The 17,811-nt window shown below is 41.4% G+C and overlaps 1 pseudogene; it reads left to right on the top strand.

The window, feature by feature from the left end:
• The first annotated feature begins 4,235 nt into the window (after positions 1–4,235).
• LOC142855718 (serine/threonine-protein phosphatase CPPED1 pseudogene) lies at positions 4,236–9,962 on the top strand (annotated as a pseudogene).
• Positions 9,963–17,811: the final 7,849 nt, after the last annotated feature.

Below are 17,811 nucleotides of genomic sequence, written 5' to 3'. Positions count from 1 at the left end.
AGAAAACTGATTTTTACTCCTCTAACAGCCATCAATTGTAATAAAAAAAGACACAAAACAAGTTTCAAGAACATAGGAAAGCTAAAATAACATTACATTCTATTTGTCCTGAGAAGGAGGAGGAGGAGGAGATAAAGAAGGAGGAGGAGGAAGGGAGAAGAATGGTGGACAAAGAGAGATAGTAGGAGAGAAGATGGGAAGACGGGTGATTGGGGTGGGCAGAGCTTGTCTAATAAAAGGTACAGGATACCCATGTTATTGAGAAAGCCAGCAGAATTATAACATTTACATTCATGCCTACTCTATTATGATTGATATTTGTTTAGTACCAGGAGCATGAAAATTAATTTCTATTTCCCTGTTCACATATTCATCCCTAGTTGATGGCTTGTAGTCTGTGTATTGGGAAAACAGGTCTCTGTTGTAATTATGACATTACAAATAATACATTTTTTTTTTTTTTTGGTTTTTCGAGACAGGGTTTCTCTTGTGGTTTTGGAGCCTGTCCTGGAACTAGCTCTTGTAGACCAGGCTGGTCTCGAACTCACAGAGATCCGCCTGTCTCTGCCTCCCGAGTGCTGGGATTAAAGGCGTGCGCCACCACCGCCCGGCACAAATAATACATTTTTTCACATTTTCACATAAAATATTATCAAAACATAGTCTCCCACAGAATTCATGTCATATGAGAGTCTAGAATTAAAAAAAAAAATCAAAGAAATTGTCTTCTTACATCACCTGGGACCACCTGCCAGAGGTGACGCTGGGCTGAACATTTTCATATTCATCACTAATCAAGACAATACCCCTTAGAGTTGTCTAGGGGTAAATCAGTTTGAAGCTTTTCTCAATTGATGTTTCCTCTTCCCAGATCTTCCTTGCTTGTACCAGACTGACAAAACAACCTGGATAAGGAGTTTTATCAGACTGTAATAACAGGCTATCCTGAATTCCATATTCCATTTCTGAGGCATAAAATATTCCCTTAACTCTTGTCTTTGCCCATAAATATTAGATTTCTATCTGGGAGAAAGAGATTTTTCTTATAAATATTTTGTGTATATTGTATGTCTTTCTTTTTATGTAAGCACATAAGCACATAGGTCAGAAGGATGTATATGGTCCCCTGGAGCTGGATTTAAAGGCAATGGTGAACAGCTTGGCATAAGTGCTAGCTACTAAACTCAGGATGCCTTGAAGAACAGCAAGTATTTTTAATATCTATCAACACCTGGAGAAAATTTTCTACTCCCAAAATATGGTTCTAAAATCAGTTCACTGAGAAAACTGGTGACATTGCTCAAGAAATAAATATTTCAGCCATCAAGGAAAACAACTTGAGGTTTCCATGAGCTAACATGGTAGGTGAGGAATGTCTCCTGTATTATTTATATTTAACTAATTAGTTCAAATTCACCTGTGAAATATTATTATCCACAAATACCAAGAAGCCATGCTTTCATTCTAAGGTTTCTCAGCCTATATTTCCTATGACAATTATTTTTAATATCCATCACTTTTACAATTTCATGGTATATATTTAAAATGTTTCCTAGAATATTTATTCAATTTTGTGCTACTACATTGACAATTTCTTAAACCACAGGAAAAACAACTCCAAGTTCTACATTTAACATTCATAAAAGATAGTTACTTATCTGTAAAATTGGTGAAAGAGAAGCAAAAGCATAGTTATTCAGCTCATAGAAAGGACTGCATTCATGCCTTTATTTTCATTCCTTCTAGTGTTTCTGTAATACAGCGTTTAGTTTCTAGTATCATACACATTGAAAGTTTTCAGCATGTTATTTCCTATAAACCATCACCTTTTCTTTTACGGTTGTCACCCCTGAGACAGAAGGTACATTCTATGATTTTTGCATCATGAGAACCCTGCTCAACTCCTCCTTCTATCTATATACTGTAACACTAACCAGGCCCTTTGCATATTGCTCCCTAGGGAGGACCCACCCTTGGTAGTCTGATAAAAACTCAGTTGTGATCTTTGACTGACTGATCAGTGTCCACACACTGCCTCCTCAAAATGAAGTTGCCTATTGTGCTGTTGGTACTGCTGTTGTTCTGGATTCCTGGTGAGGACAGAGGGAAGAAAGAAGGGAGAACAGATAGGGAGGATTACTTCTGGGTCCAACTGCCAATCACATGTGTTCTATCCATGTTTGAAAAGACAGAGGGGTCTTATTCTCCAAGACATGTACTCTAACATTTACTTCTATTAGAGGGAGGTTTCATAAAGAAGAGAACTTGTTTTATAATGAAGATTATAACACAGATATAATGTAATGGTATATTTCATGCCTTGAAGCGTCTTAGGATTTTCATTTTATTTGGTTTGAAAATAAGAGAAATTTAGTGTATAAAGAATGTAAAATAAACCTGTTATTTTAAATATATATCAAAAGAACATAAAGAATATTTATGAAGTATGTATTTAAATTTGTACTTCTCTGTCTTTATTTCAGCTTCCAGAGGTGATATTGTGATGACTCAAACTCCAGCCTCCCTGATTGTCAGTCTTGGAGATCAAGTCTCCATTTCTTGCAGATCTAGTAAGAGCATTGTACAAAGCAGTGGAAACACATAATTGGCATGGTACCTGCAAAAGCCAGCTCAGTCTCCACAGCTCTTGATATACAAAGTTTCCAACCGATTTTCTGGAGTCTCAGACAGGTTCATTGGCAGTGGGTCAGGCACAGATTTCACACTCAAGATCAGCAGAGTGGAGCCTGAGGATTTAGGAGTATATTACTGCATGCAAAGTTCTTTTATTCCTCCCACAGTGATTCAGACCCTAACAAAAACATCCTTGCATAAGGGTGGCCCAGCTGCCAAGTATGTTACTTATCTGTGTGAGAGAATGGTGCTGAGGAACTCCAGATTATTTCTTGCAGCTGAGGACCTTCGAGCATGAGCACCTGCCTTAGGTCATGCATGTCTGTTCTCTTCATCTGCAATAACAGTAAAATTGCCTCAGTAGAATGGTGGACAGGCATATTCTGAGCAATAAGGAATGATAGGAATAAAGCTGAGTGAAAACCAATGCTGATTTTATAGCTCTTGTCTGCCTTCATCATACAAAATTATTCAGTAAAACAGACATAAAACTCAGACATATTTCTTTGTTAAACTGTATCATTTACTGTATAATTATTTCATTTGTCACATTTTATGTTTTTGGCTTAAATTCTAATCTTATGAATATAATTTTTTATAATCTACTCTCTTTTGTTTTCTCTTTGTGTAAAGTATGCTCATCGACTCCCTAAGTATATACTATATTTTACTCTTTTTTTCTGTTTTAACTCTTTTTTTAATTTTTTAATTTTTTTTTATTGAAAAAAAATTTCTGCCTCCTCCCACCCTCCCACTCCTCTCCGCCTCCCCCTCCTCCACTCCTCTCCCCCTCCCCCCACTCCTGTCCCCTCCCCCCACTCCTCTCCCCCTCCCTCTTCAGTCTGAAGAGCAATCAGGGTTCCCTGCCCTGTGGAAAGTCCAAAGTCCTCCCCCCTCCATCCTGGTTTAGGACGGTGAACATCCAAACTGGCTAGGCTCCCACAAAGCTAGAACATGAAGTAGGATCAAAACCCAGTGCCATTGTCCTTGACTTCTCAGCAGCCCTCATTGCCCGCCATATTCAGAGAGTCCGGTTTTATCCCCTGCTTTTTCAGTCACAGTCCAGCTGGCCTTGGTGAGCTCCCAATAGATCAGCCCCACTGTCTCCGTGGGTGGGTGCACCCCACTTGGTCCTGAATTCCTTGCTCATCTTCTCCCTCCTTCTGTTCCTCATTGGGACTTTGGGAGCTCAGTCCAGGACTCCAGTGTGGGTCTCTGTCTATATTATTTTCATATAGTTCACTTTTGAGTCGATTTCTTCTATTGCTTCTGGAGTAGGGTGTACAATTCTTCTTATTTTGGGATCCCTGGATTCTGGTGGTGTCATGTTGCCTTTCAGGTTGTTGGAGGAATTCTTGCATTGGCGCCTTCCCATCTCTTCCTTCAAATGGAGCCAGGAGAGGCCTCGTGTCTTGGTCCAGTCTTTGCTGTGACCGACTCTCTGGGTGTATCTCTTCAGTGTAGAAGCAGGAACCGTTCCCGTCCAGACGGGATTCCTCAGCAACTAAACAGGGCCGCTCGGTAGCCCAATGATCCGGTGGCAAAAGGATGAATGGAGCAAGGGGGGGAGGTATCCAGAAGAGCATAGGAGAGCCTGGCGCATGCACGAGCTGAAGGTGCCCAGGCTCCCTTACAGGGGACCCTGAGGCCTGCCCGGTTGGCAGGCACTCACCGCTCTTGGTGGGTAGCCTTAGTGTAGGAGCTTAAAACTGTTCTTGAGCACTGGTCCTAGCATACAGCAGGGCAGGGTTGGGGAGGGGTTCTGGGGGGCTGGTTCATGCGAAAGAAAGACAGCCCTGCAGAAGGAGCTGGGGGAGGGGGGTTTGTGCTCTCTTCCGGGACAGTCTGCCCCTGGATAGCACACATTCACCTGTCCAGATGGAATTCCTCAGCAACTAAAAAACAGGAGAAATTTTTGATGGCAGTATTACGAGAATACAATCGAGCTCTGGATTCACCCTGTCCACATGTGCTTGTTGTAATTTTTCCTCAAGCATTGTCAGTTCCTTTTCTGCTTTAGCTGTTAATTCACTGGGACTGTTTAAATCTTTATCACCATCCAAGGTTTTGTTCAAATGAATTATTAGATCAGGTGTTATCCCAATAGCTGGTCATAGACTGGAAATGTCTCCTAACAGTCTTTGAAAGTCATTAAGAGTCCGTAGGCGATCTCTCCTAATTTGTGCCTTTTGTGTCTTAATTTTTTGCAAACCTATTTTATAACCTAAATAATTAACAGAATCTCCCTTCTGAATCTTTTCAGGAGCAATTTGCAATCCCCATTTAGGTAAAAGTATCTGTATTTCTTCAAACAGTCTGTTCAAGGAATCCATGTTTGAATCAGATAACAAAATGTCATCCATGTAATGGTATACTATAGATTTGGGAAATTTCTTGCGTATTATTTGCAATGGTTGGTTCATAAAATATTGGGACAGGGAAGGGCTATTTAACATACCCTGGGGGGGACGGCCCAGTGGTACCTCCTCAAAGGTTGAGAATTGTTATAAGTAGGCACTGTGAAGGCAAATTTTTCTCTATCTTCTTTTTGCAAAGGTATAGTGAAAAAACAATCCTTTAAATCAATAACTATGAGAGGCCATCCTTTTGGTAATAAAGAGGGCAAAGGAATTCCAGGTTGCAGAGGGCCCATAGGTTGAATAACCTTGTTGATGGCCCTGAGATCTGTCACCATTCTCCATTTACCTGATTTTTTCTTAACCACAAATACAGGAGAATTCCAAGAGCTGGTAGATTCTACTATATGTCCAGCATCTAATTGTTCTTGTACCAGCTGTTCTAAAGCCTGTAACTTTTCCTCAGTTAAAGGCCATTGCTTTGTCCATATTGGTTTCTCAGTCAACCATTTTAGAGGCAAGGCTGTTGGTATCTCTGAAGGGACATCAATTGCTTGTTCTTGTACAGCCCGAATGGCCAGTTTTCTCCGTTTCTTTTAATATTATTCTCAGAACTATAGGCTCTAGAAGTAGCAGGAATGTTAATTTGGGTATTCCATTGTTATAATAGGTCACAACCCCATAAATTCATTGCAATATTGGCTACATATGGCCTTAATTTTCCTATTTGTCCATCTGGCCCTATACATTCAACCCATCTCATGCTCTGCCTTACTCGAGATAGGGTTCCAATTCCCAGGAGCTGAACATTTACATTCTGAAGAGGCCAATATGGATGACAAGATTCTGGGGTAATGATACTTACATCAGCACCTGTGTCCAGCAGGCCAGTAATAAAAATGCCATTTACACACACTCTCAGTTTAGGTCTTTGATCATTTATAGAAGTTTGCCAAAACACACATAACTTATATTTCTGATGATTATTGCTTGTAACAGTAGGCATGGGGCTTCCTAATTGTCCTGATGAGGCACGTTCTCTGCAGAAACTGGAAATGACTGAACAATGTTTGCCATGGGGGCCTGTGAGGCCCCCCTCTCATGTTTCCCGACTGTATCAGGTTGCCTTGTCTATCTCTTGTAGACCTGCATTCATTTGTCCAATGTCTGCCTTTTCTACATCTTCTACATAAACCTGAAGGCTGAGTCCTCATATCTCTGTTATTTCTAGAAGATGCATTATTATTATTTCTGAAAATCTGTTGTCTACAATTCCTTTTCATATGACCCATTTTGCCACAATTAAAATATTTGGTATTCTGGTGTCTCTTTTTACCATTAGAAATTGCTTCTTCTACCCATGCTTCAGTGCCATAATCAAATGTATCAACATTCAGTGTATGCAAGACCCATTCTTCAAAGGGTGCTGATCTGACCTTTAAAGGCCCCAAAATCCTTTTGCATTCCACATTTGCATTTTCATAAGCCAAAGACTCAATCATTATACGTCTTGCTTCTGGGTCAGATATCCCTATTCGTACAGCCTTAGTTAGTCTTTGTAAAAAGTCACTAAAGGGTTCTCTCTGACCCTGTTAAACTCTGACAAATGATTCCATTCTGTCCTGGGTCTTGTACCCTGTCCCAAGCCCTTAAGGCTGCTGTAGTACACATGGAGAGTGTGTATTCATCCAAATTAGCTTGTTCCTGAGGGTTGGAAAAGAGCCCTTCATCTAGAATTTTATCTAGGGAAATGTCAATTCCCTTTGCTTTTTCCTGCTGTTCTAAAAGTCTATCCTCTTGCTTGAATAAGCATTTCCATTTCAATTGCGGTCCACTCTCAAGTACAGCAGAGCTCAGCTGGAGCCAGTCTGAGGGGGTTGCTCTCCTTGTCATGGCCCAAGATTTTAGCATCTCTTTAACAAAAGAGGCATGCATCCCAAAAGTCATGACAGCCTGTTTAATTTCTTTGAGATCATTCATACGGACAGGCTCCCATGTATCTTCCTTGATGACCCTAGGGTTTCTGGAACCAATCACCTCCTCTGTTGTTATTACTGGAAAGGCAGGTAGAGCTGTAGGTAGAGCTTTGTGGATACTGTCCCAGAGAGATTTACACACAGATGTAGTTAAAATTTGCCTTTCTGCCCTTTGCTCTTCCTCATCAGAATTTAGAAATTCCTCAATCTTTTCAATTCTATTCACCATTGCCTTCTGCAATGTCTGAATCTCCTGCCCAGAATTATGTTCCAAAGACTTCATTGAGGATTCTAAAGTATGAAGTTTGTCTGTTAGAGATAACATCTCATCTTTGGACATAATTTTTATGGCATAAACCGTGCCTTCTTGTATTGACAATCTTTCCGCCAATCTGTCATAAGGTTTAGACAAAATCCAATTGTCACATTTAGCAGTTTTGATTCTCACAGTTAATGTTTCAGTTCCTACAGAAAGGGACTGAAGCTTATGTTCCAAATCAGCTGTTCCCTCTTCCATAGTAATGGATTTCTCCTTAACATCAGCCTTTACCTTTTTTAAATTTTGCTCAGTTGATCGAGTTATGTTAAACAAAGATCTGTTCTTTTCCTGGAGAACTTCAAACTGATTCTTGAGAAGATTGTTGTCATTCTCAATTGTTTTTAAGCTTTCAATCCCTGCCTTAAGAATCCTGGATTTGTCTCAGAAAGACTTTATCATATTTCTATTATCAAACCATTTAGTGCCAATGAAAACTATGAATCCCAGAAGGATCCATAGATATGGGGTGATAGACACCTCTTGTAAAATCTCCCACATGGTACAATTAAAAAAACTGTTAAATTCTTGAATGGTAACGTGTTCAGACATTTTATTTATAAAAGAATTTTTTTTTTACCTGCAATGAGTGGTTCCTGCCAGTGGTGGTCTCTGTGGTTTTGGAGCCTTTCCTGGAACTAGCTCTTGTAGACCAGGCTGGCCTCAAACTCACAGAGATCCGCCTGTCTCTGCCTCCCGAGTGCTGGGATTAAAGGCGTGCACCACCACTGCCTGGCCGGCCTTGAACTCACAGAGATCCACCTGCCTCTGCCTCCCAAGTGCTGGGATTGAAGGCATGTGCCACCACCACCTGGCCAAGTCACTTTGTATCAGACCAAATCTGCCTCTGTGGCTCTTTTGTTGCAAAACCACAGGTACTTGAGCTTCTGCTAATTCAGGCAGTGGGCTTCCACTGCAAACTTAGCCAAGGCAGGCAGGGAGGGGTTAATTGCTCTGGCGAGCAGGCAGGGCAGAATGGGCCTGTGTGGCCGAGTGTATCTTGGACTCGGCACTGGGGCCCGAGTCACCAACTAAAAAACGGCACCCGGGAGCGTGCTGAGTTAGCTTGTTGGCTATGTGCTTGAGTCGGGGCAAAGTAGCCAGACATTGGATGCCAAAATGTAATGGCATAAACGAATGCAGACAGATTACAAAAATATATACAGCTTTAATAGAAAAATAGACTTACAGAACCACCGTTCCTGTGGAGACCGGGAAAGCAGAAGCAAGCGCTGGGAGCAAGCTATCCAAATTAATAGGTAAACATTAGCCAGAGGCGAACACGCCCCCCAAGGGGAGGGACTTATCCCTACACAAGATATTACAATAGCCAGTAGTTCATCCTGAACTCCCCTAGTGAAATAATATCTTCATAGCATTCCATCATACACAGCCTGTTGTCACTTTCTCATGTACTGACAGTGTGATGTTCTTTCCCATACTCTATTGCTCTTGCAGTACCCTGCCTGCCTGCCTGCCTGCCTGCCTTATCAAGTACATGGTTATGTGGAATTGCTTCTGAACTTTCTTTTTATCCCCACTTTACACCCAACTCATGACCTGGCCATTCAGCTGACTTTATTCAGTCTATCACTTTCTCTTCATGTTCTGGGATTTTTCAGATGCCTCTGGCTCTACTTTCCATTATTCTACAATAAAAGCATTCTCCTCAACCATTAAGAAAATTCTTTCAGAGAAACTGTACAGGCTGTGCTACAGGGTGGTGTAAAGTTACTCTCCCCTTTCACAGAATGTGCTTGAGCAATACCAGAAAGTTGCTAGGCATGCAGAAGTGGGGAATGTTTTCCACAGAACCTGGGGAAGGTCCCTGAAAATATTCTTTTCAGAAAAGGAAAGGGAATGGAAAGGCCCTTCTACTTCATCCAAGGTACAGATGCCCCAGTTTGGGCTGATGAAGGTCTGGTCCACTGGGGATTGTGACAATGATGATTATGAGTGAGAGCAGGAGATCTGTCTCACTGAGAAAACTGTTGAGGCCATCAACAAGCTGAACCCAAATCCCAAATTCTTCGTCAACTTTGACAACTGTATCCATGTCATACTAGGAACTCCCTGGTGGAAAGAACAGACCAATGGCCAGGAGCAAGTACTAATGGCCATTGACCAAGACATTGCAATGGTGCTGGTCAGTGGCAACCATGATTTGGACAATGTTCCCACAGCTGAGACCATGGAGGATTACTGCCAGATATGGGGAGATGACTATTTCACCTTCTGAGTAGGGACTGTCCATGATGACTCCTAGTACTCTTCACTGAAGCAGTCCCAGGACCACTGACTGGATCAACAGCTGAGCATCACAGAGCAGCAGAGGTGCCAGCTCTTCATTGTCTTCCAACATGCCCCACTGTTACTGTGGAGTATTGATGAGGATGATGGCTGCTTCAACCTCACCAAGGATGTGAGAAAGGAGATGGCAGCTCACTAGAGAAGGTATCAAAGTTGTGTTCTCAGGCTACTACCACAGGAATGCTGGGGGAACCCACTACGATCTTGATATGGTGTTTTCATCAGCCATCAGGTACCAACTAGGCAGAAACCCATGGGCTTGGTGTGCTGGGAATCATTGCTGAGAAAATTGGTCACCATTACTACAGCTTATATGAACTGAGTAAGAGAGGAATTTAAGATGACCTAAAGAAGTTGATGAAAGAGTGATTCTCCACATAACCCACTCAGTTTCCATGCCCATAACCTTTCATCTTGCCAGAATGTTCACAGTCATAGCAATGTCTGAGTAGACTGGGCTAGTTTGTGAATGGATTTTCTTTTATGTAAATCAAAATGCTGGGACCTATACTTAATTATATTCAAAAGATGGTCATCTTCCCTTTAAAAACCAAAAAAAGAAGGCTGTGGATATTTTTCAAATATGGTGTGAGACTTTCCAATCGATGTTTGGGTAAATTCTCATTATTGTGCAACTTTCAACTCTGACAGATTACAGTTAATACCCACCCTCTGCCTTCAATCCCAGTTTAGTACCCAAGTGTGATCTCTAAAAATTCTTTTACACAAACTGCATGTGTTTTTGTCAAATTGTCATCATGATTTCCCAGACTGCCAGGAAATCAAAGGTCCTTTCTCCTTTCCCTGCGGGCCAAATAGTACCACTCTGTCCCTGGGCCACATAGAGTTTCAAAGCCACCACTGGCTGGGAATTTCAAGACTTCTGTTACTGCTGATGGTATGAACACAGATGGTTCAGGTGAGGTGTGTTTGCCTGATGTAGCTGGGTCATCTGTCTATGTGTTACTTTCATTGGTTAATAAAGAAACTGCCTCGGCTTTTTGAAAGGGCAGGATTTAAGATAGGTGGAGTAGACAGAACAGAATGCTGGGAGGAAGAAGGCAGTGATGCAGAAGCCATGGAGCCAGCTGTCAGGTCAGACATGCTGAATCTTTCCCAGTAAGCTACCACCTCGTGGTGCTGCACAGATTATTAGAAATGGGTTAATCAAGATTTGAGAATTAGCCGATAAGAGGTTAGGACTAATGGGCCAGGCAGTGTTTAAAAGAATACAGTTTCCGTGTTATTATTTCTGAGGCTAAGCTAGCCATGCGAGAGCTGGGCAGAACGAAAAGCAGACCTGCTTGCCCATCACTACATTTGCCTTTCTGATGACAAGTGTCACCATCTTGTAAAGACTCTATATTCCAGACGACCAGAGCAGAGGCTGCAAAATGAATTCCCTGTATGATCCATGTGTCTGCCCTTTTAATAACCTCCTGCTGCAAACTGCCAATAGCATTATCAGATGACAATGAACCTGGTAGGAAAACTAGACGTGACGCCGACTTCTCTCAAGAACAAGACAACTGTCTCTGAGTAAACTGTACCATGTTAATTGTGACAGAAATTCGATATCCATGGACCAAAAAAAAAAAAATAGTGTGAGTTACTTAAAATAATACTTTTCATGATGGAATCTGCTCTATTGCCTCCTCTGGGAGCTTTGATCTCTATGATTCTTCCTCCATGCATCTTCTTGTCTGATGCTCAAGTAACTAGGGCCTCTGTCTTCTGCCACAGAAATTTTGCAGTGTCCGGAAAAAGAAATTTTGCATGAGGGAATCTTAAACTGAGTTTAAAAACCCACTTTTTATAAATGAACTGCAAAGCCCATTGAACTGAAAAACTTTCATTTTAAAATGTTTTGGTCAATATAGCAAAATAATGAGAAATTAAATAAAAAGATAATTTTATATACAATTTCATATGGGACAAAAGATAAAAAAATTAATTGGTACAGATTGGTGACACACCAGAGTTTATTGTTAGGTAGCACAAGAAATTTAAAATTGATTTTTAATGTGTGTCTTAGTGTTACTCTTAATGTGATGAAAAACGATGGCCAAAACCAAATTGGGGAGGAAAGGGTATATTTGGCATATGCTTCCACATAACTGTACATCATCAAAAGAAGAAAGGTTAGGATATGTAACAGGGCAGGAATTTGAAGGCACGAGTTAATATAGAATACAAGGGAAGGCTTTAGTTCTTCTGATTAGCTTAATATGCTTTCTTTCTTTCTTTCTTTTTTTTTTTTTTGGTTTTTCGAGACAGGGTTTCTCTGTGGTTTTGGAGCCTGTCCTGGAACTAGCTCTTGTAGACCAGGCTGGTCTAATATGCTTTCTAATAGATCCCTGGGCCTCCAGTCCAGGTGTGGCTTTACCTACAATGAGTTGAGCCCTCCCCCATCAACTAGTAACTAAGAAAATTATCTCTAAGATTGTATACAGTATTATCTTATGGAGACATATTATCAGTTTACTCTCTCAGATGACTTTAACTCATGTCAAATTGACATTAGACTAACTATCCTTGCCCCCAACTCTCATGACACCCCCTTCCTGAGGTATAACCTGTAGATACCCCTAAGCCTATTCCTCACTGCCTTGCCTGTCCCTTATCCCTTCCCCCTTCCTGGTTTCCACCCCCAACTCCCAAATTTCCTTGCTCTCCCAGTAGCTACAACCAGGATCCCCTGTGCCCTACTACTTCCTGTCTTCCTGCCTCACTTCCCCATTGTATCCTCCCCTGCCAGCCCAGTCTGCCTGGAGATTGAAGTCTTCCAGGGGGCAGAGGTTGTCTACCACCAAGGCCTTATGTGACAGGGGGTCAGCCCGGAAATGGAAGCAGCCCAGGAGGAGGGGGCAGAGTTCATCTACAGCTGAAAGCAGCAGGCTACCACATCCATGAGTGATAGTGGGGGCTTGGGAGTAGGGGTAGGGACTGGGAGGAGGGGGCGGGGCCACCCTGGGGTGACACAGGGGGACCTGAAGTGACCTCAGAGTACCTGATATGAGGCTAGGGGATGGGGAGTTGGGGCAGAAGACTGGAAATGGGGCCTGGAGTGACCTGGGGGTGACAGAATGGGACAGGAAGTAACCTCGGCTGACTGGAAGTGGGAGGTTGGTGACCCCCAGGGTGATACAGGGTGACTGGAAGTACTCTCAGGGACAGGAAGTGACCTGGGGGACCAGAAGTAAAATTTAAGGACTCGGAATGGTGTTGTGGTGACTCCAGATAATCTCATGTGGCTGGAAGTAATCTCTAGGAACTGGGATGGGGGTTTGCTGAATTAAGGATGACTGCCAGTGGACTGACAGCTCTCTCTCCCTCCACAGTGAAACCCTGCCTCAGGAAACTGATGATTGACAGCTCCTTCTCTCCCCACAGTTAAGCCCCACCCCAAGGGGAAAAAAACAAGTAACTATCCGGATGTGAAATAGAACTAGAAGAGCTAGTTGATGTGGACTTTGCAAGTTTGTGAATCAGAGTGATTTCAAGGATGAACTTAGTATGAATTGTCTTTGCTTTTAAAAGGGAAGAGACTGAATAAGAAAGATTATAAATGATCATCCTAGAGTGTAGCAGACATTGATCTGGGAATTATTTAGTGTTCTTACAGAAAGAGACATGCTAGAGACTTTAAAAAGGCAGATAACAAGTTCCCTAAATTGAACTTGAGAAATAGAGGACAACCCTATATAAAGGCAACAATTTAGTTTTGACATTCATTATCTAGGTCCTTCCCCATAGATAATTAAACTCTGTTTATCAAAGGATATTTTTACATTTCGTTATTTTAAATTATAATTATAAAGGTATGCATATATACTGAGCTACCTTTGTTCCCTTCTATGCATCTAACTTTCAGTCAAATTTATATATCTGTCCATGGATTGTACTGGTGATTTATCATGTAAAACCCAGGAGAAGAAAATAGAAAATATTTTGGCTTCAACATAAATTTCTAAAGAATTAAATCTCCAACTGTCCATCTTATATTCAAAGTTAGAAAGAAAAGTATGATTTTTATTCTTGCAGTAAGAAAACAAAACTACTCTAAACAAAATAAAACAGAACCTCCCTATTTAAAGACACTAGAATAATTATATCATGTAGTCCCTTGGGGGGAACTTTTTCTTAATAGCAAGTTGTGTCTCTCAGGACTGGTGGAGCGTCCCTATATACTTAGAGTTCCTGTGCTACTGAGATGAGCAAACACTGCAGCTGTCCACAGGCCTGATTTGCTGATTTGCATGTACCCAAAATATAATCCCCTTAACAGATAGATTTTTTAACTGACTGTTCACAGTCCCTTCAGGAGTCATCTCCAGTCAGGACACACCATAGCCATGAAAGCTTCTGCTCAGACCCTAGCAATTTATTTACTCTGGCTCTCAGGTAAGTTGCACAGTATAGAAAATCTTTTCAGCACAGAGTAGACATCAGTTTTTTTCTAATCAGGGAATCCTTATTATAACATTGTTAACTGTGTTATTTTTATTGGCTTCTTTTCCTACTGTCAGGTGCCAGATGTGACATTCAAGTGACACAGTCTCCTCCATTCCTGTCAGCATCTGTAGGAGACAAAGTGACTATCAATTGCCTGGCAAGTCAGGGCATTAGCAATGAATTAAACTGGTACCAGCAGAAATCAGAACAAGCTCCTACACTCTTGATCAAATATGCAAATAAGTTACAATCTGGTGTCCCATCAAGGTTCAGTGGCCAATATTCTGGAAAAAGTTTCACTCTAACCATTGGTAGCATGGAGCCTGAAGATGTTGCAACTTATTTTTGTCTACAGCATTACAATACTCCTCACACAGTGATACAAGCCATGACATAAACCACCTAGGGAAGTAAGAGTTGGAGGCTGTGCTTCCCCTTTTGCTACTACTACTCATATGCTTATTTGTTAAGACTTCTTGTATATCAAGAAATAGTTTTGTTTAAAAGTGTCCATATATCTATCTATCCTTCTCTCTCTGGTCCTCTGCCAGCATTCAGAGTGCATCTACCACAACAGACAATCAACTGCCTACTTCTGTGATGTTTGGACAGGTCTGGAAGTTCAAGGAGGCACTGCTGATGCTTTAATATGCATGTGACATACCACAGGAAAAGCTCAATCCTTGCCTCATATGGTTTACCACAGGTGCTGATGGATAGTGAGATTCATTTCCTTTGACTTCAAATTTCAGTGACGAACAACTGCTGTGGAACAATGGCCTTGTACCCAGTAAAGATTTGCTACTTGTATTTTAATAAGATGCTAACTGACCAGTAGCCAGAGAAAAAGTATAAGAGGGGCAACGTGGCTGGAACTATAGGTGGGGAAACCAGAACGAGAGAATTCTGGGAAGAGGAAAGAGTCAATTTGCAGTCACTACTCAGACAGAGAGGAAAATGAGATTGCCTCACTGATAAAAGGTACCAAGCCATGTGGCTAACACAGACAAGAATTATGGGCTAATGAATGCTATAAGAGTTAATAAAAATCCTGAGCTAATAGGCCAACCAGTTTATGATTAATGGAGACCTCTGTGTGTTTCTTTGGGACTGAATGGCTGCAGAACCAGATGGGACAGAAAGCCTCAGACAGCAAATGGCACCAATGTGAACAACTAAATCAAATTAAAACCTGAGAGAATTTGGGAAAGAGTTCTAGCACTAAAAGAAGAGAGTTAAGCAGAGCTTCTTGGTAGCAGCATTTCATTGGGTAGGCTCTGTGTAGTAGTATGAGTGGCGGGGCTGCATCCCCGGCACCCAGCCGCCCACATGGCTAGCTTTAGCTTATGCCCCAAAATAATTACACGGAAACTGTATTCTTTTAAACACCGCTTGGCCCATTTCTATCTAGCCTCTTCTAGGCTGGCTCTCGCACCTGGACTAGCCCATTTCTAATAATCTGCTGTATCCCACCAGCTGGCTTACCAGGAATGATCTTAACCTCCGTCTGTCTGGAGTGCAAGAATCATGGCGACTCTCTGACTCAGCTTCTTTCTCTCAGCCTTCCGTTCTGTTTACTCCACCCACCTAAGGGTGGGCCTATCAAATGGGCCTAGCAGTTTCTTTATTGCTTAACCAATGAAATCAACAGATTGATATATGACACTCCCCCATCAGCTCTGTTTGCTAGAGGCAAGTGCATCTCATTTAAGAGAGATTTCCTGACTCAGCTTTAGCTGCAAAAACCTTGCAGCTCTTTTAAGAGGCCCTACCAAGAAACACTTAAATAGTGTTTATGAATAACTGACAACATGCTTCTTGGTGGTCGCAGGGACCATGAAACTCCATAGAGTTGTGGCAATAAACATGACTCTGACCACTACCTCTGCCATGAGGCTTGGCTCTCAAAAAGCTAAGTAATCGGGTATATCCAGCCATCAAAATCATGGCTTTAATCCTAGCCATATTGCTTACCAAATTAAAGACATGTGATCAGAAAAAGAGATATACAGTAAAGATGGATTTGAAGATGAAGAAAACCTCTAAACAATTTACAGTGTGTTTAAAAGATATGTAGGCTTGGGAGAGAAAAGGAAAAAAGGATAAAGTCCTTAAAGGAAGGAAGGAAGGAAGGAAGGAAGGAAGGAAGGAAGGAAGGAAGAGAGTAGTTGGGTGTAGTGGCACAGACCTTTAATCCCAGCAATTAGGAGGCAGAGGCAGGTGGATCTCTGTGAGTTCAAGGACAGCCTGGTCTACAAAGTGAGATTCAGGACTGCCAAATCTACACAGAAAAACCCTGTGTCAATAAAACAAAAAATTATATTAAAAAATAAGGAAATAGAGTTTAAAATAAAGCCACATAAAGATGGAAAATAAACACAGAGTCTGAATACTGTATATTATTTTGTTGTCTTTGAATTGTATGACTGCTAAGGAAGGAGCTACAGCTGCTAAAAGACATTTTATTATCAATGCTGCTGGATCAATTCAACACATTTATTCTGAAAATGCCTTGACTTCAAATATTAAGTCAAAAGATACGTTACTTTGGAGAAAAGGTTTTGCTTTTGTTTCCACAGGAAATGAGAAGCTGCGGATTCATTTTGGGTTAAGAAAAATCAGTTTTGATTAAGGAAGACCCCCTGAGAAATCTTCAATAAGAGTGGATTGTCCAAATGTCTGAGTTCTATGTCCAGAATGGCCTCAAGATGGGTGGCTGTTATTTCCCTTCTACATCCCTCTATTTGATTCTGGGGATTAGCTTTGTCCTTCACAATTTCTCCTTAAAAATATGGTTTGATAATAAGGCCAGGAATGAGGAACTTTAAAATATGGTAGTCTTCACAGACTGATAATGACCAACTAAAAGGGAAATTCAGCACTCTTGAGAAGGAAGGATATGACCAATTTGACAAACAAAACTCAGCCAATGTTAGAGGGTGCTAAGACATTGTCTGAGAAAATTTGTGCTGTTAAATGTATTAATCAAAATCTGTCATGGTTATGATAGATTGATGAGTAGAATGTTTTTCCAGGAAGGTAATGTGCATGCTATGAAACTTACGTCCTAGGATGAGACAGTATCTTTACTGGACAGACTTTACAATTTGAAATTCTCAATGAGGTTATTAGAACTGAACACTGGAAGGAGTTCCAGACTTTACAAAAGACGGTGGTAAAAAGATTAAAAACATTATCAAAGTTGATGACTGTAGTAATATGAAGCAGCGGTGGGGCTACGTCCCCAAAACCCCAGCCGCCTGCCCTGCCCGGCTAGCTTATGCCCCGAAATAATTACACGGAAACTGTATTCTTTTAAACACTGCTTTGGCCCATTCCTATCTAGCCTCTTCTAGGCTAATTCTCACATATTAATTTAGACCATTTCTAATCATCTGTGTAGCGCCCCTAGGTGCGCTTACCGGGAAGATTCTAGCCTAAGTCCATCCTGGGTCGGAGCTTCATAGCGTGCATCTTCCCTGGAGCGGGCAGCATGGTGTCTCTCTGAAGGCCTCTCCTCTGGAGAGGAGAGCTGTAGAGTCTGACCTCACTTCCTCTTCCTCCCGGCATTCTGTTCTGTTTACTCCTCCCACCTATCTCCTAACCAATGAGAGCCAAGCAGCTTCTTTTATTTTAACCAATGACCTTCCTCCATCATTTCCCCTTTTTCGGTTTAAACAAAAAAAGGCTTTAACTTTAACATAGCAAAATTACATATAACAAAACAGTTATCAAGTAAAAATTACATCAGAAACATTTATAC

This window comes from Microtus pennsylvanicus, chromosome 8 (genome assembly GCF_037038515.1).
Source record: "Microtus pennsylvanicus isolate mMicPen1 chromosome 8, mMicPen1.hap1, whole genome shotgun sequence".
Classification (NCBI taxonomy): domain Eukaryota; kingdom Metazoa; phylum Chordata; class Mammalia; order Rodentia; family Cricetidae; genus Microtus; species Microtus pennsylvanicus.
This window is presented reverse-complemented; position numbering and strand designations above follow the sequence as displayed.